At 45.0% G+C, this 26,331-nt stretch overlaps 1 protein-coding gene and 1 pseudogene across 1 annotated transcript in view; one reads left to right on the top strand and one right to left on the bottom strand.

The window, feature by feature from the left end:
• Positions 1 to 26,331, bottom strand: part of LOC126412301 (uncharacterized) — a 226,504-nt gene that overhangs the window by 183,263 nt on the left and 16,910 nt on the right. The window lies entirely within an intron of this gene.
• Positions 9,452 to 9,569, top strand: LOC126413602 (5S ribosomal RNA; annotated as a pseudogene).

The following is a 26,331-nucleotide window of genomic DNA, read 5'->3' as shown; positions in this document are numbered from 1 at the left end:
ACCTGGATACTCGCGTGTCCTCACAGAATCGACTGGAGAGTAGAACGGCGCTCTGTTGTTTTCGCTGATGAGAGTAGTTGCTGTCTCTACGCGAGTGATGGACGTACACGTGTATAGTGCAAACGTGTTGAGATGCCTGTTCTGGTGTGCATTCGCCTACGACACACTGGTCCCATCCCAGCCTTCATGGAGTGAGGCGCCTCAGTTACAACTTACTGACACATTTAGTGTTGTTGCAGGGCAAAGTAGCGAATGCCCATTACACTGCACAGGCTGTTACACCCGTACTGCTGTGATTTCTTCGACAACAACGTGATGTGCTTTTTCGACAGGACAACGCACGTCCACATAGAGCTACTGCGACGCAAAGTGCTCATCGTGGTGTTAAAAAACTGCCTTGGCCAGCAAGATCACCAGATCTCTCGCCAGTTGAACGCGTATGGATATGATCAAGTGAGAACTTGCTCGTTCTCCAGAATTTGCAGGAACCACTGCCGACTAGCAACAACGGCGCCTTATGCTAGGGACAACCTACCGCAAAATCCCATTCGGCACATTTATAATCGTTTACATGCGAAAATACACGCCTGCGTTGCCGGCAGGCGAGGGTGCGCCGTGTATTGATGTGACTGTTTGGGCACCGTTTACTGTGACATATGGGTTTCATTGGGTCTGCATTTGTTATCCATTACTCCTACAATGATGGACTAGCTGTCACATCACTTGTCAGTAAAATGACCTATTCCTTGAGGGTGGTGAATTTCGTTCCAACAGTATAGCTGTAGAATCAACATCACGAAATTGGTAGCTACACTATGCGATCAAAAGTATCCGGACACATGGGTGAAAATTACTTACAAGTCGTGGCGCCCTCCATCGGCAATGCTGGAATTCAATATGGTGTTGGCCCACCCTTAGCCTTGATGACAGCGTCCACTCTCGCACGCATACGTTCACTCAGGTGCTGGAAGGTTTCTTGGGGACTGGCAGCCCATTTTTCACGGAGTGCTGCACTGACGAGGGGTATCGCTGTCGATTGGTGAGGCCTCGGCATTCCAAAACATCCAAAACTTGTGCTATAGGATTCAGATCAGGACTCTGTGCAGGCCCGTCCACTACAGGGATGTTATTGTCGTGTAACCACTCCGCCACAGGCCGTGCATTATGAACAGGTGCTCGATCGTGTAGAAAGATGCAATCGCCATCCCCGAATTGCTCTTCAACAGTGGGTAGCAATAAGATCCTTAAAACATCACTCTAGGCCTCTGCTGTGATAGTGCCGTGCGAAACAACAACGGGTGCAAGTCCCCTCCATGAAAAGCACGACCACACCATAACACCACCACCTCCGAATTTTACTGTTGGCACTACACATGCTGACAGATGACGTTCTCCGAGCATTCGCCATAGCCACACCCTGCCATCGGATCTCCACATTGTGTACCGTGATTCGCCACTCCATACAGCCGTTTTTCTACTGTTCAATCGTCCAATGTTTACATTCCTTACACCAAGCGGGGCGCCGTTTGGCATTTACTGGCGTGACATCTGGCTTATAAGCAGCCGCTCGACCATGAAATCCAAGTTTTCTCTCCTTCCGCCTAACTGTCATAGTACTTGCAGTGGATACTGATGCAGTTTGAAATTCCTGTGTGATGGTCTGCATAGATGTCTGCCTATTACACATTACGACCCTCTTCAAAAGTCGGCGGCCTTACTCAGTCAACAGACGAGGTCGGCCTGTGAGCTTTTGTGCTGCACGTGTTCCTTCACGTTTCCACTTCACTATCACATCGAAAACAGTGGACCTAGGGATGTTTAGGAGTGTGGAAATCTCGCGTACAGATGTATGACACAAGTGACACTCAATTACCTGACCACGTTCGAAGTCCGTGAGTTTCGCGAAGCGCCCCATTTTGCCCTCTCACGATGTCTAATGACTACTGAGATCGCAGATATGGAGTACCTGGCAGTAGGTGGCAACACAATGGACCTAATATAAAAAACTTATGTTTTTGGGGCTGTCCGGATACTTTTGATCACATAGTGTTTGTGCGATGTATTCATCAATGAGTATTTTCAGCTGGATAGGGCATACTTGCAGAAACTTGTGGACTTGTTTCCTCACTGAATTGATGGCAATATCGAAGCTGGAGATGATGTTACATAGTGTTAACGTGATGTCTCCTGCAGATAATTAATTTGTTGTTGTTGTGCTTATAATTGCAACGTCTTCTTCAAGAATTTCCGGCTGTTGTCGTTTCGCTCATTTACCCTGTATTTGATTTGAGGAAACTCTCCGTTCCTGCTGTTTACCATTTGTCCTCTTCATATCAGCATAACTGCAGCGTCCAGCATTGTCTGCCTTATTGTTGTTGTTGTGATCTTCAGTCCGAAGACTGATTTGACGCAGCCCTACACGCTACTCTATCCTGTGGAAGTTACTCCAACTTCCAATAATACTTCAGTCTACATCCTTTTGAGCTTACTTACTGTATTGATCTCTTGTTCTCCCACCGAAATTCCCTCCAGTACTAATTTGGTGAACCCTTGACGTCTCAGAATGTATCCTATCAATCGATCCCTTCTTTTAGTCAATTTACGCGAGAATTTTTTGTCTCCCAGTTCTATTCAGTATTTCCTCATTAGTTACGTGATCTACTCATCTAACCTTCTGCAGTCTTCTGTAGCACCACATTTCAAAAACTTCTCTTCTTGTCTAAACAGTTTATCATACATGTTTCTCTTCCATACAAGGCTACATTCCACAGAAATACGTTCAGAAAAGACGTCCTAACACTTAAATCTGTATTCGTTGTTAATAAATTTCTCTTCTTCAGACACACGTTTCTTGCCATGGGCAATCTACATTTTACATCTTCTCTTCTTTGGCCATCATCTCTTATTTTACTGCTCAAATAGCAAAACTCATCTACTAATTTTAGTGCCTCGTTTGCTAATCTACTCCCGTCAGTATTGTCTGATTTAATTCGGCTGCATTTCAGTACCCTTCTTTTACTTTTCTAGATGTTCATTTGGTATCCTCATTTCAAGACACGAATGCTCTTCCAGCCCTTCCCTGTCTAAGACAGAGTTATAATAATAATGAGCGTATGGCATTGGTGGCCGGGAGACCCCTCTCGGGGCGGTTCGGCCGCCGCTCCACAAGTTCTTTAACGCCACTACGGCGACTTGCGAGTGAATGATGATGAAAGACACACAACACCCAGTCATTTCGAGGCAGAGAAAATCCCTGACCCCGCCGGGAATGGAACCCGGGACCCCGTGCGCGGGAAGCGAGAACGCTACCGGAAGACCAAGAGCCGCGGACCCCAGAATTCAAATGTAATCGGGAAACCTCAAAGTTTTTATTTCTTCCACCTGACCTTTAGTTTCTTCTCCAAATTTTTCTTTGGTCTCTTTTACTGTTTGCTCAGCGTACAGACTGAATAACATTGGGGATAGGCTACAACTCTGTCTCACTCCCTTTCCAACCACTGCTTTCATTCCAATCAGTGCTTCCCTTTCATGCCCCTCGACTCAAATAACTGAAGTCTGGTTTCTGTACAAGTTGTATATGACCTTTAGCTCCCCGTATTTTACCACTGCTACCTTCAGAATTTCAAAATGGTGTTTCATTGCCAAGTGTTTTCTCCAAATGTACAAAAGCTATAAATGTGGATCTGCCTTTCCTTAACCTATCTTCTAAAATTAGTCATAGGGTAGATGTTGCTTTGCGTGTTCCTACATTTCGCGCGGATTCCAAAATAATCTTCTTCTTCAAGGTCGGCTTCTACCAGTTTTTCTATTCTTCTATAAATAAATCGTGTTAGTATTTTGGAATCATGAAATATTAAACTGATAGTTCTGTAATATTTCTACCTGCGAAACATGCCTTCTCAACTACGGTTTTCGAAGGTGATCCACATCGTAGCATGTACCCAGCCATTCTAGCTCTTCGATTCATCGTGTTCTTTATAACGCATTTATTCTTGTTGATACGTAGCAAGACCATTCCATCTCTTCTTCATCAGTCTCCTGTAACACAACGATTTCAAAGTCTTCTAATCGTTTCATTTGCGTTCTACCTCGTTGTTCACATTTCGCACCCATCTGCAACTCTGCTTCCTTGATCAGTGGTGGGATAGAGGAACACTGCCGTAACCCTTCCTAACGGGATGTAAAAGCTAGTGGCGTCTACGACCTACGGCGTGCAGTGGAAAGTTGCGGACGATCGCCATGAGTGCGACATGTTTGGGTTGGACGTGCGATGGTCCCGCCCACCGCTGTTGCTGAAACTCGTTCGTCCCACCCTTCCGGCCAATCTGCGCCAGGCCAGAACCGCCCACACGATAGATCGCATCAGCACCACGCGACGATAGCACAGCTGAAACGGGTGGCTCGTTCGTGTCCTATGTTTCTCTGTCTCCTGCAGAAAGCCGCAGAGTTGCTACAAAAAAAGTGTGGTGTGGTATTACCCTGCCAGTCGGTCTTAACCCCTCAGATTAATCGACTGACTATACCTGTATGACTAATTGAAATGAATGTGTAAAAGATGATCGCCAGATTAACGTTACTCAACCGTTCCTCCGAAAGAGTAACAGTTCACATTAACCGAAATATACTACCTGACAAAAAAAGTGAAACAGTCAGAAACGGAGGAGAAAACTAAATCAAACTTCACAAGTTGACAGAGGATGTGACGTTATTTCAGTGATCACTAAATCGAGTCAAATTTACAAAGAACTTGGCACTGTGACCCACTTACCGGTATTGCTTTGTATCCCTTCCGGCCTAATACTTGCACTAATGCGACGGGAATCCATACACATCATAAACATGTGTGTGTGTGTGTGTGTGTGTGTGTGTGTGTGTGTGTGTGTGTGTTCCACATCTCCTCCTAAACCACTGGGTCGATTTCAGCCAAACTTGGCACACGTATCCCTTACTGTCAGTCAACAACTGCTGTCGGGGTAAGAACCACCTACCTATCATAGTTCAGGAGATAAGACGTCAGAAACGCTGAGACGCATGGACAACTGCCGTATTGCACATGGCGTTTAAATTAATTACTTCTCTCCTACTAACTCTATTCGCAACACATTTTGTAAACAGTATCCACGTATGCCTCTGACTGAACCTACACAAATACGAGTATATCATTGTACAACACAGAGTACAAGAGACACGTCATAAATACTGAGACGCCTAAAAAAATGCCGCACCATGCACGAAATTTAATACATTTACTCTTTACTACTAACACACTCCTACAGTCGCAATCGATTCAACTTAAGGAAATCCATGACGCCTGGCAGCGCTGTTGACAGCTATCAACTGCAATGCATACTCGGCTGTAGGCTGAAACAATTGCCGTCTATAGAGCTACGAATAGGCACCCCCATAGAGATGTTTAAAAAACCGCGTTGTAGACACGGGAAGCAGTTGCACCGAGAGGACATAAACTGCCTGGAATCATACACTACAAACACAGTTCACTTTTTGTTTCTAAAAGAAAATTTGCAAAGTGAATACCTGGGCAATGCAAATTTTGACAGCTAGTTTTGTCATAAAGCTGTATTCTCTCCTGAGGCAAGCTGGTCCACAGCTCCTGTAACTGGTCCTTAACATCCTGGATATTGGTGGTGGGATGTAGTCGACTTCCAAGCTGGTCCCATACGTGTTCTACTGGGGACAGATATTGGGATTTTTGTGGCCACGGGAGTACCTCAACATCACACAGACTGTTCATAGAGACACGTGCCATGTGTGGACGAGTATTGCCCTGTTGAAAAATGGCATCACAATACTGTTGCATGAGAGGTAACACAAGAGGATGTAGGTGTCCGTGACGTACTACCAGCTCTCGTCAATCACTATCAGCTCCCCACGCGATTACTCCAAGAGTAACTGAGCTGTGCTCCACCCAAACATTGGAAGACTGGTACCTGTACCCAGATAGTCGCCATAATCCCCGATGACGATCACCTGGGGAAGTGCAGGGGCACGATTCATAGCCGAACACAATATGACACCATTAATCAGCAGTTCATGCTTCCTGGTCAGGCCACCACTCCAAACGTTGCGTTTGTCTACATCTACATCTACATGGTTACTCTGCAATTCACACTTAAGTGCCTCTCTACCATTCCACTCTCGAATGGCGCGTGGGAAAAAGGAACACCTAAATTTTCCCGTTAAAGCTATGACTTCTCTTATTTTATTATGATGATCATTTCTCCCTACGTAGGCGGGTGTCAACAAATTATTTTCGCATTCGGAAGAGAAAGTTGGTGATTGAAATTTTGTAAATATATCTCGCCGCAAAGAAAACCGCCTTTGTTTCAGTGCCTGCCACCCCAACTCGCGTATCATATCAGTGACAATCTCACACCTACTGCGCGATAACACGAAACGATCTGCCCTTCTTTGCACTTTTTCGATGTCCTCCGCCAATCCTACCTGGTAAGGATCCCACACCGCACAGCAATATTCCAGCAGAGGACGGACAAGTGTAATGTAGGCTGTCTCTTTAGTGGGTTTGTCGCATCTTCTAAGTGTTCGGCCAACAAAGCGCAGACTTTGTTTCGCCTTCCCCACAATATTATCTATGTGGTCTTTCCAATTTAAGTTGCTCGTAATTGTAATTCCTAGGTATTTAGTCGAATTGAGAGCCCTTAGATTTGCACGATTTATCGTATACTCTAAATCTATCGGATTTCTTTTGGTATCGATGTGTATGACCTCGAACTTTTCTTTGTTTAGTGCCAATTGCCACTTTTCACACCATACATAAATTCTCTCTAGATCATTTAGTAATTGGAATTGATCGTCTGTGATGTGATGTTAATGGCAGCCTACGCATGGCACTGTAATTCCCTTGTCCAGCTGCTGCTAGCGTTTGAACATGATTCAGGATGATACAGAAGGCTTCAGGGACTCCATTACTTCTTCTCGGACGGCAGCTACAAATGTGAAAGGGCTATTATGTCTTGGCGAACAACACGGAGAAGATCCCTTTAATGGTCAGACGTGGTCGATCGAAACTTTGACGTTGAATCTGTGAGCCCCACGTTGCAGCGCAGTCTAACTTCGACCCACTGTCACTTCCGAATTCTCCACAAACCTGGACACAGCACGATCCGACCAGCCAGTCAAATGGAGACCCACAAACCCCTTTCAAACTTGTCAGGTGCTGATAAAGTGTGAACTTAATAGCATCTGCTGTATAACAGTCATGCTTATCAACAAGTTTACACAACTACAGCCACTGCCAATAATAATAACAATAATACTGTGCATCACTTATCTGACAAAAGAAATAATTGTTTTGGTGGAATTTTGTTGTTTTATACATAATTAAGTACAGTTTAGGGCAATAACGCAATAATGCGTAAGCTTTTGCAACTCTCCATTTCGCGTTTTTGTAAAAGTGGGAGTTTTCGTGCTTTTCCATTTTTCGGACAAGTGTACAAAATCGCTCAGAAAAGTATTAGTTCACGAAATTACTTCCGGGCCGAAAATCAGATATTCTTACGCTGCACCCACACAACAACTAGGGCTAACTGTACACTTCCCTGAAAAATGTTCGCTTGTAGACACGCTTATTTGATTTCGTCACTCTCTCAATCGAAGCATCTGTTCTGGAGACCCTAGTTACTTTGCAGCTAACTTCTGAAAATTTGCTTTTCTGTGTGATTTTCATTCTGCAGCGGAGTATTTGCTGATATGAGACCTCCTGAAAGGTGTATGCCCGACCGAGACTCGGCACATTTGCTTTTCACGGGCGATGTTCAAATGTGTATGAATTCCTAAGAGACCAAACTGCTGAGGTCATCGGTCCCTAGACTTACACACTACTTACACTAGCTTACGCTTAGAACAACACACGCCCATGCCCGAGGGAGGACTCGAACCTCCGGCGGGAGGGGCCGCGCAATCCGTGACATGGCGCCGCAAACCGCTCGGCCACTCCGCACGGCTTTTCACGAGCTAGTGCTCTACTGACTGAGCTACCCAAGCACGACTCACGACCCGTCCTCATAGCGTTACTTTTCTGTTAGCATTTAAGAATTAACATAGATCATTTTTATACTGCACATGAAAGTACTGCACACGAAAGTACAGTAAACAACCAACTCCAGTCACAGAGTGCCGTTTGTGGAAATGTTTAAACTAAAGTAGTAATAGACCAGAATACAAATGAGGCACTGAGATCGATAACGGCCTAAAACACACCGCCGTCGATCCTATATTTAACTGAACAGCAAAGAAACCAGTAATACAGCTTTTCGTGAATTTTAATATATACAACGTGGGCCTACAATGTGCATAAACGTGACTCACCATAAGATCAACACCATCCAGAAGTATAAATAAATGCTACAATCTCGCAATCGGTGGTGGTGGTGGTTAGTGTTTAACGTCCCGTTGACAACGAGGTCATTAGAGACGGAGCGCAAGCTCGGGTTAGGGAAGGAGTGGGAAGGAAATCGGCCGTGCCCTTTCAAAGGAATCATCCCGGCATTTGCCTGAAACGATTTAGGGAAATCACGGAAAACCTAAATCAGGATGGCCGGAGACGGGATTGAACCGTCGTCCTCCCGAATGCGAGTCCAGTGTGCTAACCACTGCGCCACCTCGCTCGGTCTCGCAATCGATAGTGATGTGCTTTAGTCCCGTACGATTCTCAGCGCATCAAATGGATTGCTGTATGATAAAATTCATAACTTAATATACCATAACTCATTCAGAATCCCACAATATAGGTTTACTGTCAGTACAACTTTAACATATACTGACGTCCGATCTAATTCTGCTAGATAGTGAGTAAATTAGCGTATCTGAGGAGTGGGCTATCATTTAGCAGGATTTATGCCGAGCGAACGGCAGAAAAATAGTGCTGCAGAGTGCTGCCAGCTGGTGGCACTGACGTAAACTTCAAGTTGAATGGCAAGGGCTAGCTGTGCACATCGTGAACCGTAAACATTGTGCATCAAATCCGTATGTATTTGGCCCGTAAGGCAATTACGTCCTGATGCCAAGTTTCATGGACTGTAGAGGAGTAGTAGCGCTGTACCTTTAAGTGTCGTATCTTTCAGATTGCGGTTTAAAAATGGCTCTGAGCACTATGGGACTTAACTGCTGTGGTCATCAGTCCCCTACAACTTAGAACTACTTAAAACTAACTAACCTAAGGACATCACACACATCCATGCCCGAGGCAGGATTCGAACCTGCGACCGCAGCGGCCACGCGGTTCCAGACTGTAGCGCCTAGAACCGCACGGCCACTCCGGCCGGCCTCAGATTGCGGCATCTATGTTATGTTTCATAGCTTTCAAAGAAAAATAACCAATAAAACCACAAGGCATCGAAAGTTAGGGTGTTCACGTGCTCTTGTGCTCTTACGCTGTAGCTGCCACTGCTTTTATGTCTTTGCTGTGTGTCCTGGCAACGGCCTTGCTGCAGTGGATACACCGGTTCCCGTCAGATCACCGAAGTTAAGCGCTGTTGGGCGTGGCCGGCACTGGGATGGGTGACCGTCCGGGCCGCCATGCGCTGTTGCCATTTTTCGGGGTGCGCTCAGCCTCGTGATGCCAATTGAGGAGCTACTCGACCGAATAGTAGTGGCTCCGGTCACAGAAAGCCATCATAACGACCGGGAAAGCGGTGTGCTAACCACACGCCCTCTTAACCACATTCTAAGTTGAGGATGATACGGCGGTCGGATGGTCCCGATGGGCCACTTGTGGCCTGAAGGCGGAGTGCTTTGTGTGTCCTGGTAAGGTCAAGGTCCAGTTTGCCAGGTCCTGCATGTGACATTATCTTTGTCACTCTCACATTACTTCCCAAAAACCGATCATTGTACAAAATCGGCCCAACATGCAACAAAACGCATGTGTCGCCAATGTTTCTCTCGATCACAACATCTATGAATACAATGATAAAACGTTATGAATATTTTCCACCGCGACGTTGGACGCTGCCTGGTAACGTTGTGGCACGTGAAGCGGTTACAAAGTACGTAGGTGGAGCAGACACAGATGGGGGATTACCCATGCGAAGATGTGGGCTACAAATGTAGAAATCCATTGACGAAGAGCGGATTATTATTACGCAAAGCCTGTGAACGAGTATCTCAAAAACGGCGAAGCTGGTCGAATGTTCACATGCTACTGTAGTGCGCATCTACAGAAAGAGGTAGAAAGACAATGAAACTACCACTAGGCGTTAAATGTTTGGACGTCCACGACTCTTGACAGAACGCGGGGTTCAGAGGCTTGTCTGCTTTGTAAAGTAGGAGAAATTGTGATCTGTGGCATCTCTGCCGAAAGAGCACAATGCTGGTACATTAACAAGTATTTCACAGCCCACTGTTCATCATACATTGTTGAACACAGAGCTCCGCAGCAGACCACACCTATGTTTTCACATGTTGACCCAAAGACATCGTCATTTACGATTGGGGTCGGCCGTTGTGCCCGAGCGGTTCTAGGCGGTTCAGTCTGGAACGACGCGACCGCTACGAATCCTGCCTCGGGCATGGATGTGAGTGATGTCCTAAGGTTAGTTAGGTTTAAGTAGTTGTAAGTTCTAGGGGACTGATGACCTCAGATGTTAAGTCTCATAGTCCTCAGAGTCATTTGAACCATCTGAATTACGATTGGGGTAGGCAGGGGACCATCGAGATTCAACAGTCGAGCAATGGAAACGTGTCTGCCCTTCGGGTGATCACAGTTTTGCTGCACTAGGTCGATGGTCGTCTCCACAAACGCCACATCGAGCTGAACGGGGGCTGGAAACGCAGCGTGCCACGAATACAGGCTGGTGCGAGCAGCGTTATGCTAAAGGGAACGTTCTCCTGCGCTTACATGGGACCTGTGGTAGTAATCGAAAACATGCTGACAGCTGCCAACCACCAACCCTTTGTGTGCTTGATATCCTCCGCGATAGCGATGTCATCTTTCAGCAATGCATTATAGTGAACTCACGTTGATGTTCAAATGGTTCAAATGGCTCTAAGCACTATGGGACTTAACATCTGAGATCATCAGTCCCCTAGACTTAGAAGTACTTAAACCTAACTAACCTAAGGACATCACACGCATCCATGCCCGAGGCAGGATTCGAACCTGCGACCGTAGCAGCAGCGCGGTTCTGGACTGAAGCGCCTAGAACCGCTCGTCCACAGTGGCCGGCCACGTTGATGTCACGGCAACCAAATTCTCCTGATGCGAATCCTGTGGAACCCATCTGGGTCGCCATCGGACACTGTCACCGCGTACGCAGATCAGCAGTCTGTTATTTACCTTAATTACACTATTAGCCATTAAAATTGCTACACCAAGAAGAAATGCAGATGATAAACGGGTATTCATTAGACAAATATATTGTACTAAAAGTGACATGTGAATACATTTTCACGCAATTTGGGTGCATAGATCCTGAGAAATCAGTACCAGAACAACCACCTCTGGCCGTAATAACGGCCTTGATACGCCTGGGAATTGAGTCAAACAGACCTTGGATGGCGTGCACAGGTACAGCTGCCCATGCAGCTTCAACACGATACCACAGTTCATCAAGAGAAGTGACTGGAGTATTGTGACGAGCCAGTTGCTCGGCCACCATTGACCAGATCTTTTCAACTGGTGAGAGATCTGGAGAATGTGCCGGCCAGGGCAACAGTCGAACATTTTCTGTATCCAGAAAGGCCAATACAGGACCTGCAACATGCGGTCGTGCATTATCTTGCTGAAATGTAGGGTTTCGCAGGAATCGAATGAAGGGTAGAGCCACGGGTCGTAACACATCTGAAATGTAACGTCCACTGTTCAAAGTGCCGTCAAGGCGAATAAGAGGTGACCGAGACGTGTAACCAATGGCACCCCATACCATCACTCCTGGTGATACGCCAGTATGGCGATGACGAATACACGTTTCCAATGTGCGTTCACCGCGATGTCGCCAAACACGAATGCGACCATCATGATGCTATAAACAGAACCTGAATTCATCCGAAAAAATGACGTTTCGGCATTCGTGCACCCAGGTTCGTCGTTCAGTACACCATCGCAGGCGCTCGTGTCTGTGATGCAGCGTCAAGGGTAACCGCAGCCATAGTCTCCGACCTGATAGTCCATGCTGTTGCAAACGTCGTCGAACTGTTCGTGCAGATGGTTGTTGTTTTGCAAACGTCCCCATCTGTTGACTCAGGGATCGAGACGTGGCTGCACGATTCGTTACAGCCATGCGGATAAGATTCTTGTCATGTCGACTGCTAGTGATACGAGGTCATTAGCATCCAGCACGGCGTTCCGTATTACCCTCCTGAACCCACCGTTTCGATATTCTGCTAACAGTCATTGGATCTCGACCAACGCGAGCAGCAATGTCGCGATACGATAAACTGCAATGGCGATAGGCTACAACCCGACCTTTATCAAAGTCGGAAACGTGATGGTACGCATTTCTCCTCCTTACACGAGGCATCACAACAACGTTTCACCAGGCAACGCCCGTCAACTGCTGTTTGTGTATGAGAAATCGGTTGGAAACTTTCCTCATGTCAGCACGTTGTAGGTGTCGTCACGGGCGCCAACCTTGTGTGAATGCTCTGAAAAGCTAATCATTTGCATATCACAGCACTTCTTCTAGTCGGTTAAATTTTGCCTCTGTAGCACGTCATTTTCGTGGTGTAGCAATTTTAATGGCCAGTAGTGTACATGACCTGTGTGTGACATACGTCTACAAACCTACCAATAAATTTTCGGACCCATGATACGCAGAATCAGAGATGTATTTCGTTCCAAAGATGGGAAAACAAGCTATTAAGCTGCTGGTCATAATGTTTTGGCTCATCAGTGTACATAATATTGCCTCATAACCACACGTCCGCCTGTGCGGTAAAGAAGCAAAATGTTTTTAGCACCACATGAGCTGCTCAGCAGATTCAAATGTAGCTGAATCCTTGCTGACAAAGAAAAGCTGAGCATACGAGTAGTCAAAATGAGTGTAACGATGGCTATTGGAGGAGTCTTCAATGTATTTGGAAGCAATATCACACCTCTTGGAAAGAACATCTGATTGTGCGTAAAATCAGTCTAAATGCACGTTGATCACGAAGGTAACGAAACGCAACACATCACAACACATTTCATACAGTCAACAGAAACACGAATGCAAAAATGACGGAAGTAGAAAGAATTCAGCGTGGAATTTAAAAGCTCAATCTGAAACTTCCTGGCAGATTAAAACTGTGTGCCGGACCGAGACTCGAACTCGGGACCTTTGCCTTTGTGGGCAAGTGCTCTACCAAACTTTTTTTTATCTCATTTTGTTCTATTTTGTTCGTTGTATATGATCGGGGCGGACGTCTCATGACACGCGTTCAAGTTGTTCGTTGAACCGTTCACTCAGTTTTTTTATTACAGAGGGTAGCTAACCCTCTGACCGAACACGCTGAGCTACCGTGCCAGCATCAACTGAGCTACCCAAGCACGAGTCACGCCCTGTCCTCACAGCTTTACTTCTGCCAGTATCTCGTCTCCTACCTTCCAAACTTTACAGAAGCTCTCCTACGAACCCTGCAGAACCAGCACTCCTGAAAGAAAGGATATTGCGGAGACATGGCTTAGCCACAGGCTGGGGGATGTTTCTCTTGAAAAAAAAAAAGGAAACCCATGGCCTGATGTGGTAACCATTAGACTCTGTGCTGAATAAGCTTAGGAACTTGTTCCTCATCTTGCATCAGTTTGCCATAGGTGTCTGGAACAACGGAGAAAACGTGTCCACAAAAAGGCGCAGTTTGGTCTAGTCTATAACAAGTGGCGCAAGACTGATGTGCAGAACTATAGACCCATCTCACTTGAAGGATTATGGAATGTTACACTATCTGATCTAAAGTATCTGTGTACTCTTATGTAATGCAAAACTGACATGCCAACATTAAAACAAGTGGAGAGTATTTTGTTGTCAGTTGTGAGGTAACGGGCTAATTGTGGTGCCCTGAAAATATTTTAAGTTTGGAGTTGGCGTGGCCACACGGTCCGCTCGGCAGGCCGACCACGTGGTGCCGGACGTTGGCCAAAGCAAGAAGGGTCCAACCCGAGCGCATGGCTGGCAATTCCGTGGTGACGCCGTGTCGATAAAACAGTTGTATGTTGAGAGTGTCAAAGATGGCGGACTTTGTGAACATCATGGCAGACATTTCACAGTTCGTATAGAAATTAATAGTAGCCAGATGAATAATGATAACTCAGAAAGAAACATGAACACTACTATTATTTTCACGATGATTCTGACGGTGTAATCAGATTTTCAATATTTTTATTAGTTTAAAGTTTAGCATCTGACGGTAAATTATACAAGTAACACCGAACAACGAATTTCCAAAATCTAAACGCTTCATCCGATCTCGTCGATCGACATGTCTTTAGAAAGCTGTTAGTGTAAACCTAAATTGGTATGAATTACTGGCATGTAACTTCAATAGTACATGAGTTATTGTATGTCAAAGTGGCCGATTACTATCGATCGCGTCAGGCCATAAGTACTCTGGTTCAAATGGCTCTGAGCACTATGGGACTTAACATCTTAGGTCATCAGTCCCCTAGAACTTAGAACTACTTAAACCTAACTAACCTAAGGACATCACACAACACCCAGCCATCACGAGGCAGAGAAAATCCCTGGCCCCGCCGGGAATCGAACCCGGGAACCCGGGCGTGCGAAGCGAGAACGCTACCGCACGACCACGAGATGCGGGCATAAGTACTCTGCAGTTACACGAAAAAGTGGTAGCAGCATGCTTATAAATATATTTATTCATCTATGTCTTGGTTTATATTTGATATACGGTATTCATGAAGAAATTGATTAAATATTTACTGTGTTTTAGAAAGCACAGAGACGTTAGGCTACTGGCCTACTTTTGCTTGCTGTTCCTTTGATATATATCTATTTCATTTGTTTATGTATTTAATAATGTGTGTTAGAGGGTGTTTATGGTCCAGCCGTAGAAATATTTATTCAATTTCAAGCTATTTAAACGTAAATCCAGTATTTCGTATGTGTTTCAATACGTTTGTGGGTATGCGTTGGCTTGGAGACATGGAGGCAGCGCGCTAGCCAATCACAGCGCTCGTGAATGGGGAGACTGGATGGAAGTGGGAGAAGACCATCGTTTTGAGGGAGGACAGAAGAGTTCTGGACAGGAAGGCACAGGACACGGGGGGAGTCCGGGACAGTACGGCGCGGGGGGGACACGGTCGCAAGAGAGACTTGGAGTGTGGAGCGGTTTGCGCGTGGTCGCGGCAGATAGAAATACTTCGTAGTGCCGACCTGTGCACTTGTGAGATTTCCGTGGCTTCTACAGTGAAGACGTAGTGTGCGTTTAGAAGTGAATATCTCGCGAGCTATGTTGTTGTTCTTAACTAATTACGTGCAGTATGAATCTATTGGTTCCCTGTTATTCATCTTATATTTTATTTTAATTCTGGGCCATCGACACTAAAAAGTTTTTTGCGGAAATATACCACATTCTTAAAAGTGCTTCTACTATCGTACTCATCATTTAAAGTCGTTAAGATAGTACCTGCAGATTTTATTTAATTGCAATCTTTCATTTATAAATTTCTACGTTACAATCGCAATTGCCGAGTGATAGGAACCTTCAACCATTCGATTCATGTGTATATCCATATTGTATACTGTAGACTCAGCAGTATTTGGCTTGTAATGCAGCAACTACGTATCCCTGCCCCTACACAACGATACCAGCCAAAACTTTTAATATTTCAACCCTGAGTCGGAGGGTACGTAGTTGATGGCCACCACACCATTTCATTCTTATTATTTGAAAGGCCGCACAGTGGACAAGCAGTAACAGCAAAATGGGTCGTTCAGGAGAGCTCAGTGAATTCGAATGAGGACCAAACACTGGGATGTGAATGTAAAGTGGAAACGCGAAGGAACAGCCACAGATAAAACAAGACCAGACAGGTCTCATGTGCTGACAGAGAGTTACGGCCGAGCACTGCAGAGGGTGGTTGTAAAAATTGCATGAAATCAGCGGAAGGACTCACTCTTGTCTTCCAAGGCGTTACCAGCAGTCTAGCTAGCCCAATAAATGTGCGGAGAGAGCTAAAAATAAAGTGGGCAGAATGACCGAGTAGCTCCTCATAGGCCACAAATTTTTGTAGTCAGCGCTCAGTGACACTTTGTGTAGTGTAAAAAGCGACGTCTCTGGAATGTGAGTGATTGGGAATGAGTGATTCAGAGCGATAAATCACGCTATATCCTATGGCAATACCAAGGGTTTGACTAATAACTGGAGAACGTTATCTGCCAAGCTGTGGCCTGGCAACAGGTAAGAATGGATGACCTGGGGATGCAGCATGGGGATGCTTTTTTGGTTAAGATTTGGATCCTTTACTCCGCTTAAGAAAACGCAAAATGCGGAAGGATATGAACAAAATTTAGAGCAACATGTACTGACTACAGTAGAGGAGTAATTCGGAGACGAATGTTTGTTTCAGCTTGAGAATGCACTTTTTCTTAAAGCAGTATCTGTGACGCAATTGTCTGCAGACGATAAGATTCCTGAAACCAACTGTCTTACCCAGAGTCCCAACCTCATCTCAGTGATCTTTGAGATGAGTTAAAGAGATGGATTCGCTCCAGAGCCTAGCGTCCAACATTTCTACCCCCTCTGATTTTGGCTCTTGAGCACTCCACGCTCTGCGATCGCTGGTAGCATACCGCGTCTTGTACTCGTCCACAGCGGCGGTCGGAGTCAAACCACCAAGTTACGACATCTGAAGATGGGCGTGTTCTAAGTACAATAACCTTACAACTGTAGCGGTATTTTCAGCCTCTGGTCTTGAGGAAGAATAGACATTCAGATACCTCATTGGAAGTGTCCCTAGCAGAGTTCAAACAGCCGTAAAGGCGACGACTTCATGTCCATTAATAGACATCTAGATACTTTTGATGAGTTAGTGTGCATCGTGCTCGATTCGATGGCCGCAACCACGCAGATGCAAATCTCAGCTCATTCTGCTCATCTAAGAGTTTCTGAAGGCATTATATAAAGGAGATCAAGCTAATTCCGTCTTTATTGACTTTCAGCAATCATTCGATATAGTTGTGTATCCCTCCCCCCATGAACCATGGACCTTGCCGTTGGTGGGGAGGCGTGCGTGCCTCAGCGATACAGATAGCCGTACTGTAGGTGCAACCACAACGGAGGGGTATCTGTTGAGAGGCCAGACAAACGTGTGGTTCCTGAAGAGGGGTAGCAGCCTTTTCAGTAGTTGCAAGGGCAACAGTCTGGATGATTGACTGATCTGGCCTTGTAACAATAGTCAAAACGGCCTTGCTGTGCTGGTACTGCGAACGGCTGAAAGCAAGGGGAAACTACGGTCGTAATTTTTTCCCGAGGACATGCAGCTTTACTTTATGGTTAAATGATGATAGCGTCCTCTTGGATAAAATATTCCGGAGGTAAAATAGTCCCCCATTCGGATCTCCGGGCGGGGACTACTCAAGGAGGAGGAGATTAGTGTTTAACGTCCTGTCGACAACGAGGTCATTAGAGACGGAGCGCAAGCTCGGGTGAGGGAAGAATGGGGAAGGAAATCGGCCGTTCCCTGTCAAAGGAACCATCCCGGCATTTGCCTGAAACGATTTAGGGAAATCACGGAAAACCTAAATCAGGATGGCCGGAGACGGGATTGAACCGTCGTCCTCCCGAATGCGAGTCCAGTGTGCTAACCACTGCGCCACCTCGCTCGGTCGAGGGATTACTCAAGAGGATGTCATTATCAGGAGGAAGAAAACTGGCATTCTACGGATCGGAGCGTGGAATGTTAGATCCCTTAATCGGGCAGGTAGGTTAGAAAATTTAAAAAGGGAAATGGATAGGTTAAAGTTAGATATAGTGGGAATTAGTGAAGTTCGATAATGAATAGGAAAATAGGAATGCGGGTAAGCTACTACAAACATCACAGTGAACGCATTATTGTGACCAAGATCTACATGAAGCCCATGCCTACTACAGTAGTACAAGTTTATATGCCAACTAGCTTTGCAGATGATGAAGAAATTGAAGAAATGTATGATGAAATAAAAGAAATTATTCAGATTGTGAAGGGAGACGAAAATTTAATAGTCATGGATGACTGGAATTCGGCATTAGGAAAAGGGAGAGAAGGAAACGTAGTAGGTGAATATGGATTGGGGGTAAGAAATGAAAGAGGAAGCCGCCTGGTAGAATTTTGCACAGAGCGCAACTTAATCATAGCTAACACTTGGTTCAAGAATCATGAAAGAAGGTTGTAAACATGAAAGAAGCCTGGAGATACTGATAGGTTTCAGATAGATTATATAATGTATAGACAGAGATTTAGGAACCAGGTTTTAAATTGTAAGACATTTCCAGGGGCAGATGTGGATTCTGACCACAATCTATTGGTTATGACCTGTAGATTAAAACTGGAGAAACTGCAAAAAGGTGGGAATTTAAGGACATGGGACCTGGATAAACTGACTAAACCAGAGATTGTACAGAGTGTCAGGGAGAGAATAAGCGAAGAATTGACAGGACTGGGGGAAAGAAATACAGTATAAGAAGAAAGGGGTAGCTTTGAGGGATGAAGTAGTGAAGGCAGCAGAGGATCAAGTACGTAAAAACGCGAGGGCTAGTAGAAATCCTTGGGTGACAGAAGAAATACTGGATTTAATTGACGAAAGGAGAAAATATAAAAATGCAGTAAATGAAGCAGGCAAAAAGGAATACAAACGTCTCAAAAATGAGATCGACAGGAAGTGCAAAATGGCTAGACTGGCATGGCTAGAGGACTAATGTAAGGATGTAGAGGCTTATCTCACTAAGGGTAAGATAGATACAGCCTACAGGAAAATTAAAGAGACCTTCAGAGAAAGGAGAACCACTTGCATGAATATCAAAAGCTCAGATGGAAACCCAGTTCTAAGCAAAGAAGGGAAAGCAGAAAGGTGGAAGGAGTATATAGAGGGTCTATACAAGGGCGATGTACTTGAGGACAATATTATGGAAATGGAAGAGGATGTAGATGGAGATGAAATGGGAGATATAATACTGCGTGAAGAGTTTGACAAAGCACTGAAAGACCCGAGTCGAAACAAGGCCCCGGACGTAGACAACATGCCATTAGAACTACTGACAGCCTTGGGAGAGCCAGTCCTGACGAAACTCTACCATATGGTGAGCAAAATGTATGAAACAGGCGAAATACCATCAGACTTCAAGAAGAATATAATAATTCCAATCCCAAAGAAAGCAGGTGTTGACAAATGTGAAAATTACCAAACTATCAGTTTAATAAATCACGGCTGCAAAATACTAACGCGGATTCTTTACAGACGAATGGAAAAACTAGTAGAAGCCGACCTTGGGGAAGATCAGTTTGGATTCCGTAGAAATTGTGAGACACGTGAGGCAATACTGACCCTACGACTTGTCTTAGAAGAAAGATTAAGGAAAGGCAAACCTACGTTTCTAGCATTTGTAGACTTAGAGAAAGCTTTTGACAATGTTGACTGGAATACTCTCTTTCAAATTCTGAAGGTGGCAGGGGTAAAATACAGGGAGCGAAAGGCTATTTACAATTTGTACAGAAACCAAATGGCAGTTATAAGAGTGGAGGGGCATGAAAGGGAAGCAGTGGTTGGGAAGGGAGTGAGACAGGGTTGTAGCCTCTCCCCGATGTTATTCAGTCTGTATATTGAGCAAGCAGTGAAGGAAACAAAAGAAAAATTCAGAGTAGGTATTGAAATCCATGGAGAAGAAATAAAAACTTTGAGGTTCGCCGATGACATTGTAATTCTGTCAGAGACAGCAAAGGGCTTGGAAGAGCAGTTGAATGGAATGGATAGTGTCTTGAAAGGAGGGTATAAGATGAACATCAACAAAAGCAAAACAAGGATAATGGAATGTAGTCGAATTAAGTAGGGTGATGCTGATGGAATTAGATTAGGAAATGAGACACTTAACGTAGTAAAGGAGTTTTGCTATTTGGGGAGCAAAATAACTGATGATGGTCGAAGTAGAGAGGATATAAAATGTAGACTGGCAATGGCAAGGAAAGCATTTCTGAAGAAGAGAAATTTGTTAACATCGAGTATTGATTTAAGTGTCAGAAAGTCATTTCTGAAAGTATTTGTATGGAGCGTAGTCATGTATGGAAGTGAAACATGGACGATAAATAGTTTGGACAAGAAGAGAATAGAAGCTTTCGAAATGTGGTGCTACAGAAGAATGCTGAAGATTAGATGGGTAGGTCACATAACTAATGAGGAAGTATTGAATAGGATTGGGGCGAAGAGAAGTTTGTGGCACAACATGACTAGAAGAAGGGATCGGTTGGTAGGACATGTGTTGAGGCATCAAGGGATCACCAATTTAGTATTGGAGGGCAGCGTGGAGGGTAAAAATCGTAGAGGGTGACCAAGAGATGAATACACTAAGCGGATTCAGAAGGATGTAGATTGCAGTAGGTACTGCTGTAGGTAGATGAAGAAGCTTGCACAGGATAGAGTAGCATGGAGAGCTGCATCAAACCAGTCTCAGGACTGAAGACCCCAACAACAACAACAACAGTTGTGTATCGTACCCTAAATACGTGCATATGAAATATGCGAATAGATGTACGAATGATCTGAAGACATCTTAGTAAACCGAACTGAATTCCTCTTTATTAATTATTAATTAGGAGGCAATGTCATAAACGAAAAGATAGTTTCCAACGCAGCCCAACGTAGTGTGTTAGGGCCGCTACTGTTCACGATACTCCCAGGGTGCTTTTTCGATGCGTGAGGAAACACCCATCTGCAGAAGAAAATTGCTGTTTAATTTGTTGCTTCTCCAACGATTTAGGCAGCAACAGATGCCATTTTTTGAATTATAGTACACTTAAACGACAAAAGCCATGGGATACCTCCAAACATCCTGTCGGACCTTCTTTTGCCCGGCTTAGTGGAGAAACTCGACGTGGGATAGATTCAGAAAGTCGTTGGAAGTCCCCTGCAGAAATATTGAGCCACGCTGCCTCTACAGCCGTCAATAGCTGCGAAAGAGTTGCCAGTGCAGGAGTTTGAGCGCGGACTGACCTCTCGATTATGTCCCATAAATGTTCGATGGGATTCATGTCCGGCGATCGGGGTGGCCGAATCATTTGCTCGAAGAGTCCAGAGTGTTCTTCAAACCAGTAGCGAGCAATTGTGACCCGGTGACACAGCGCATTGTCACGTGAACATGAAGTCAATGAATGGGTGCAAATTGTCTCCAAGAAGCCGAACATAACCATTTCTGGTAAATGATCGGTTCAGTTGGCCCAAAGGTCCCAGTCCATTACTTGTAAACACAGACCACACCATTATGGAGCCTCCACAGTGCCTTGTCGACAACTTGGGTCCGTGGCTATCTTACCGACTGGAACCGGGATTCATCTGACCAGGCCACGGTTCTCCAGTCGTCTAGGGTCCAACGCGATACGGTCACGAACGCAGGGGAGGCGCTGCAGGCTACGTCGTGCTGTTAGCAAAGGCACTCGCGTCGGTCGTCTGTTGACATAGTCCATTAACACCAGATTTCACCGCGTCGTCCTAACGGACACTTTCGTCGTATACCCCACAGTGATTTATGTGGTCATTTCACGCATTATTCTTTGTCTGTTAGCACTGACGTCCCTGCGCAAACGCCGCTGCTCTCGGTCGTTAAGTGAAGGTCGTCGGCCACTGCGTTGTCTGTTGTGAGAGTTAATGCCTGAAATGTGGCGTTCTCCACACACCCTTGACTCTGTGGATATTGAATTCTCTAACAAGTCCCGAAACGGAATGTCCGATGCATCTAGCTCCAACTACCATTTCGCGTCTGGCGGTCATAATCATGTTGGACGCCGTTTGACAAGAATCACCTGAGTACAAATGACAGCTGCGTCAATGTACTGCCCCTTTGCACCTCTTGTACGCGATACTACCGCCATCTGTACATGTGAATATCGCTGTTCCACGACTTTTGTCACTTCTGTGTGTGACTTTCAGAAACGTCTTGTGGCCGGAAGAGACAGCCATGCAAGGATGTCGGAACGAGCAGCCACTCGGTAGGCTTCTGCCTCATGTTGTCAGTACGTGGCCGCCATGTTCTCGGAAGAGTAGACCTCATTCGGTCGGCGACACTCGTCAAATAGTCCTGCTCGTCGCGTCTGACGGAAGAGGGTTGTTTTCAAAGTGCGACCCAATCTCTCACTCAGATCATGACTGAAACTTTTCGCGAATTTTGCGATCAATGAGATTCGTTTAGACGAAGCAGCTTCATGAAATCTTTAAAATTGATCATTTTACGATTGAATTATTTGTTTTTATGTTCTTCCGAATTGAAGACTTGAAATGAAGAAGCCTCTAATTGCCGAAAATAATGAATTTGAGGAAAATGAGTTTTAAATATACTAGGTAAGTAATGGTCATAATTGCGCTATTAAATGTGTTTCACAGTCTTCAAAAGACTTATAAAAGTTGCATTGTAATAGTAAGAAAAACTTGGTGTAGCTAGAAATGCAATGAAAAGATCTAAGTGCCGCAGTTCAAACTCAGCAAGAGATATTAAAAGGTCCATTTCAGTCAAATGTTTCTTCTTTTCTCCACAGATGTAACTTGTAACATCCAGGGCAGATAGCCGCATTTTCTAGATTTTTTGTACTCGTACACCTTTCCTCAAAACAGGGATATCTTCCCTGGCTTCAACTTCATTGAAACGTATCCTGGTCTTAGTTTCATCAGGATTATGTTTGACTAACCACAGCCACTGTGCGCTTTGGATGTATTTAGATCTGCTGTATTTATAATACAATCTGCTGTTTTATTGAAATACAAGATGTCAGATGGTTCAAATGGTTCAAATGGCTCTGAGCACTATGCGACTTAACTTCTGAGGTCATAAGTCGCCTAGAACTTAGAACTAATTAAACCTAACTAACCTAAGGACATCACACACATCCATGCCCGAGGCAGGATTCGAACCTGCGACCGTAGCGGTCGCTCGGCTCCAGACTGTAGCGCCTAGAACCGCACGGCCACACCGGCCGGCAAGATGTCAGATGCATTCATCTTACTGATGATGGATGGGATTTATTTGCTCTATAATGTCCTTTACATCTCCTGGAACAATGCCTTTTGTAACACAATAATAAACATTCTGTTCAGTTATGGTGTAAATTAACGATCAGTAATGAGAAATACCTCCTGTTCCGGACGAGCTTTTAAGGGAATACGTTAATTACTTGAACTTATGAACTCATTTCTCTCTATATTTCAGCTTCATCCTCATTGCTGCCGCAGTGCCTTCTCCTTTAATACGTCGTTTCTGTCCGCTTGAACTACTAAGAACTTCCGCTGCGTCCACCATTTCATGTAACAATGAGAAATAAATGCACGGAACATAGAGCCCTTTAGATGCCAACAGCAGTGGCTGTTAAACCGCATGCCACCTGTTGATTACATCTGGTATTACTTTTCCATTTATTGCAGCCTGAGACTTTTATACGTTACTGGGTTTGTCATATAGATCCCATTTCACAAAATACTTCAAAACTATTTATTATGGAACTTAGAGTCTTTTTTACTTCATGTCTTCAACTGTCGTAGACATTTGTTTTCGTGAAAATGGTACATAAATTTTCGATTTTTCGGCGTTATCTGTATGCCGTTTGATTTCCCATGTATACCGAAAAGTCACGCTGTGTGAATGACCTGGCAGATGTCTCCACCTGTATGAGGCTTTCCGCGGACGACAAATATGCGTTTAGGAAGGTGACATGGATAGAAGCTTGTTGTAAAGGGTGAGGACATTCAGTGGTAGAGGTTGATGGGTCAGGGTGAGTCAAAAGTAGCTCGTTGTCTGCAGTACCCTTTGTTTATTTTTCGACAGTGTTTTCTGTCATTGTGGTTGATAATGGAAGCAAGACTACAGAGAAATCAAGACCCGATTATAGGATTTGTCGACCTGGAAAAAGAATTCGACAATGTCAAATGGTGCAAGATTTCGAAATTCTGTGAAAAAGTAGCCTTAAGCAATAGGGAAAGACGGGTAGTATACAATGTTTTCATTGCTCATGGAAACCACACATTGCATGTTGCAGCACCAAACAGTGAGACCTTCAGAGGTGGTGGTCCAGATTGCTGTACACGCAGGTACCTCTAACACCCAGTAGCACGTCCTCTTGCACTGATGCACGCCTATATTCGTCGTGGCATATCATCCACAAGTCCATCAAGGCACTATTGGTCCAGATTTTCCCACTCCTCAACGGCAATTCGGCGTAGAGGCCTCAGAGCGGTTGGTGCGTCACGTTGTCCATAAACGGCTCTTTTCAATCTATAACAGGCATGTTCGATAGGGTTCATGGTTGGAGAACATGGTGGCCACTCTAGTCGAGCGATGTCGTTATCCTGAAGAAAGTCATTCACAAGATGTGCACGATGGGTGCGCGAATTGTCGTCTATGAAGACGAAACCCTCGCCAATATGCTGCCGCTATGGTTGCACTATCGGTCGGAGGATGGTAATCACGTATCGTACAGCCGTTACGGCGCCTTCCATGACCATCAGCGCCGTACGTCGGCCGCACATAATGCCACCCCAAAACAGCAGGGAACCTCTACCTCGCTGCACTCGCTGGACAGTGTGTCTAAGGCGTTCAGTCTGACCGGATTGCCTCCAAACACGGCTCCGACGATTGTGTGGTTGAAGGCATGTGCGACACTCATCGGTGAAGAAAACGTCATGCCAATCCTGAGCGATCCATTCTGCATGTTGTTGGGACCATCTGTAACGCCCTGCATGGTGTCGGGGTTGCAAAGATGGACCTCGCCAAGGACGTCGGGAGTGAAGTTGCGCATCTTGCAGCCTATTGCGCACAGTGTGAGTCGTAACACGAAGTCCTGTGGCTGCACGAAAAGTATTATTCAACATGGTGGCGTTGCTGTCAGGGTTCCTCCGAGCCATAATCCTTAGGTAGCGGTCATCCACTGCAGTAGTAGCCCTTGGGTGACCTGAGCGAGGCATGTCATCGACAGTTCCTGTCTCTCTGTATCTCCTCAATGTCCGAACAACATCGCTTTGCTTCACTCCGAGACGCCTGGACACTTCCCTTGTTGAGATCCCTTCCTGGCACAAAGTAACAATGCAGATGCGATCGAACCGAGGTATTGGCCGTATAGGCATGGTTGAATTACAGACAACGCGAGCCGTGTACCTCCTTCATGGTGGAAAAACTGGAACTGATCAGCTGTCGGCCACCCTCCGTCTAATAGGCGCTGCTCATGCATGACTGTTTACGTCTTTTGGCTGGTTTAGTGACATCTCTGAACAGTCATAGAGACTGTGTGTGTGATACAATATCCACAGTCAACGTCTATAATCAGGAGTTCTGGGAACTGGGGGTGTTGTAAAACTTTCTTTGATGTATGTATATTAATCAAGTTCACTGTATGGTTCAAACCTCAAACATCTTCAGTCTGCATATACAGGGTGGTCCATTGATCGTGATCGGATCAAATATCTCACGAAACAAGCGTCAAACGAAAAAACTACAAAGAACGAAACTTGTCTAGCTTTAAGGGGAAAACCAGATGGGGCTATGGTTGACCCACTAGTTGGCGCTGCCATAGGTCAAACGGATATCAACTGCGTTTTTTTAAAATAGGAACCCCCATTTTTATTACATATTCGTGTAGTACGTAAAGAAATATGAATGTTTTTGTTGGACCACTTTTTTCGCTTTGTGATAGATGGCGCTGTAATAGTCACAAACATATGGCCCACAATTTTAGACGAACAGTTGGTAACAGGTAGGTTTTTTAAATTAAAATACAGAACGTAGGTACGTTTGAACATTTTATTTCACTTGTTCCAATGTGATACATGTACCTTTGTGAACTTATCATTTCTGAGAACGCATGCTGTTAACACGTGATTACTTGTAAATACCACATTAAGGCAATAAATGCTCAAAATGATGTCCGTGAACCTCAATGCATATGGCAATACGTGTAGCGACATTCCTCTCAACAGCGAGTGGTTCGCCTTCCTTAATGTTCGCACATCCATTGGCAATGCGCTGACAGATGTTGTCAGACGTCGGTGGATCACGATAGCAAATATCATTCAACTTTCCTCGCAGAAAGAAATCCGGGGACGTCAGATCCGGTGAACGTGCGGGCCATGGTATGGTGATTCGACGACCAATCCACCTGTCATGAAATGTGGTATTCAATACCGCTTCAACGGCACG

This window comes from Schistocerca serialis, chromosome 7, assembly GCF_023864345.2.
Source record: "Schistocerca serialis cubense isolate TAMUIC-IGC-003099 chromosome 7, iqSchSeri2.2, whole genome shotgun sequence".
Classification (NCBI taxonomy): Eukaryota; Metazoa; Arthropoda; class Insecta; order Orthoptera; family Acrididae; genus Schistocerca; species Schistocerca serialis.
Note: the sequence above shows the minus strand (reverse complement) of the source record. Positions and strands in the feature narration are given on the sequence as shown.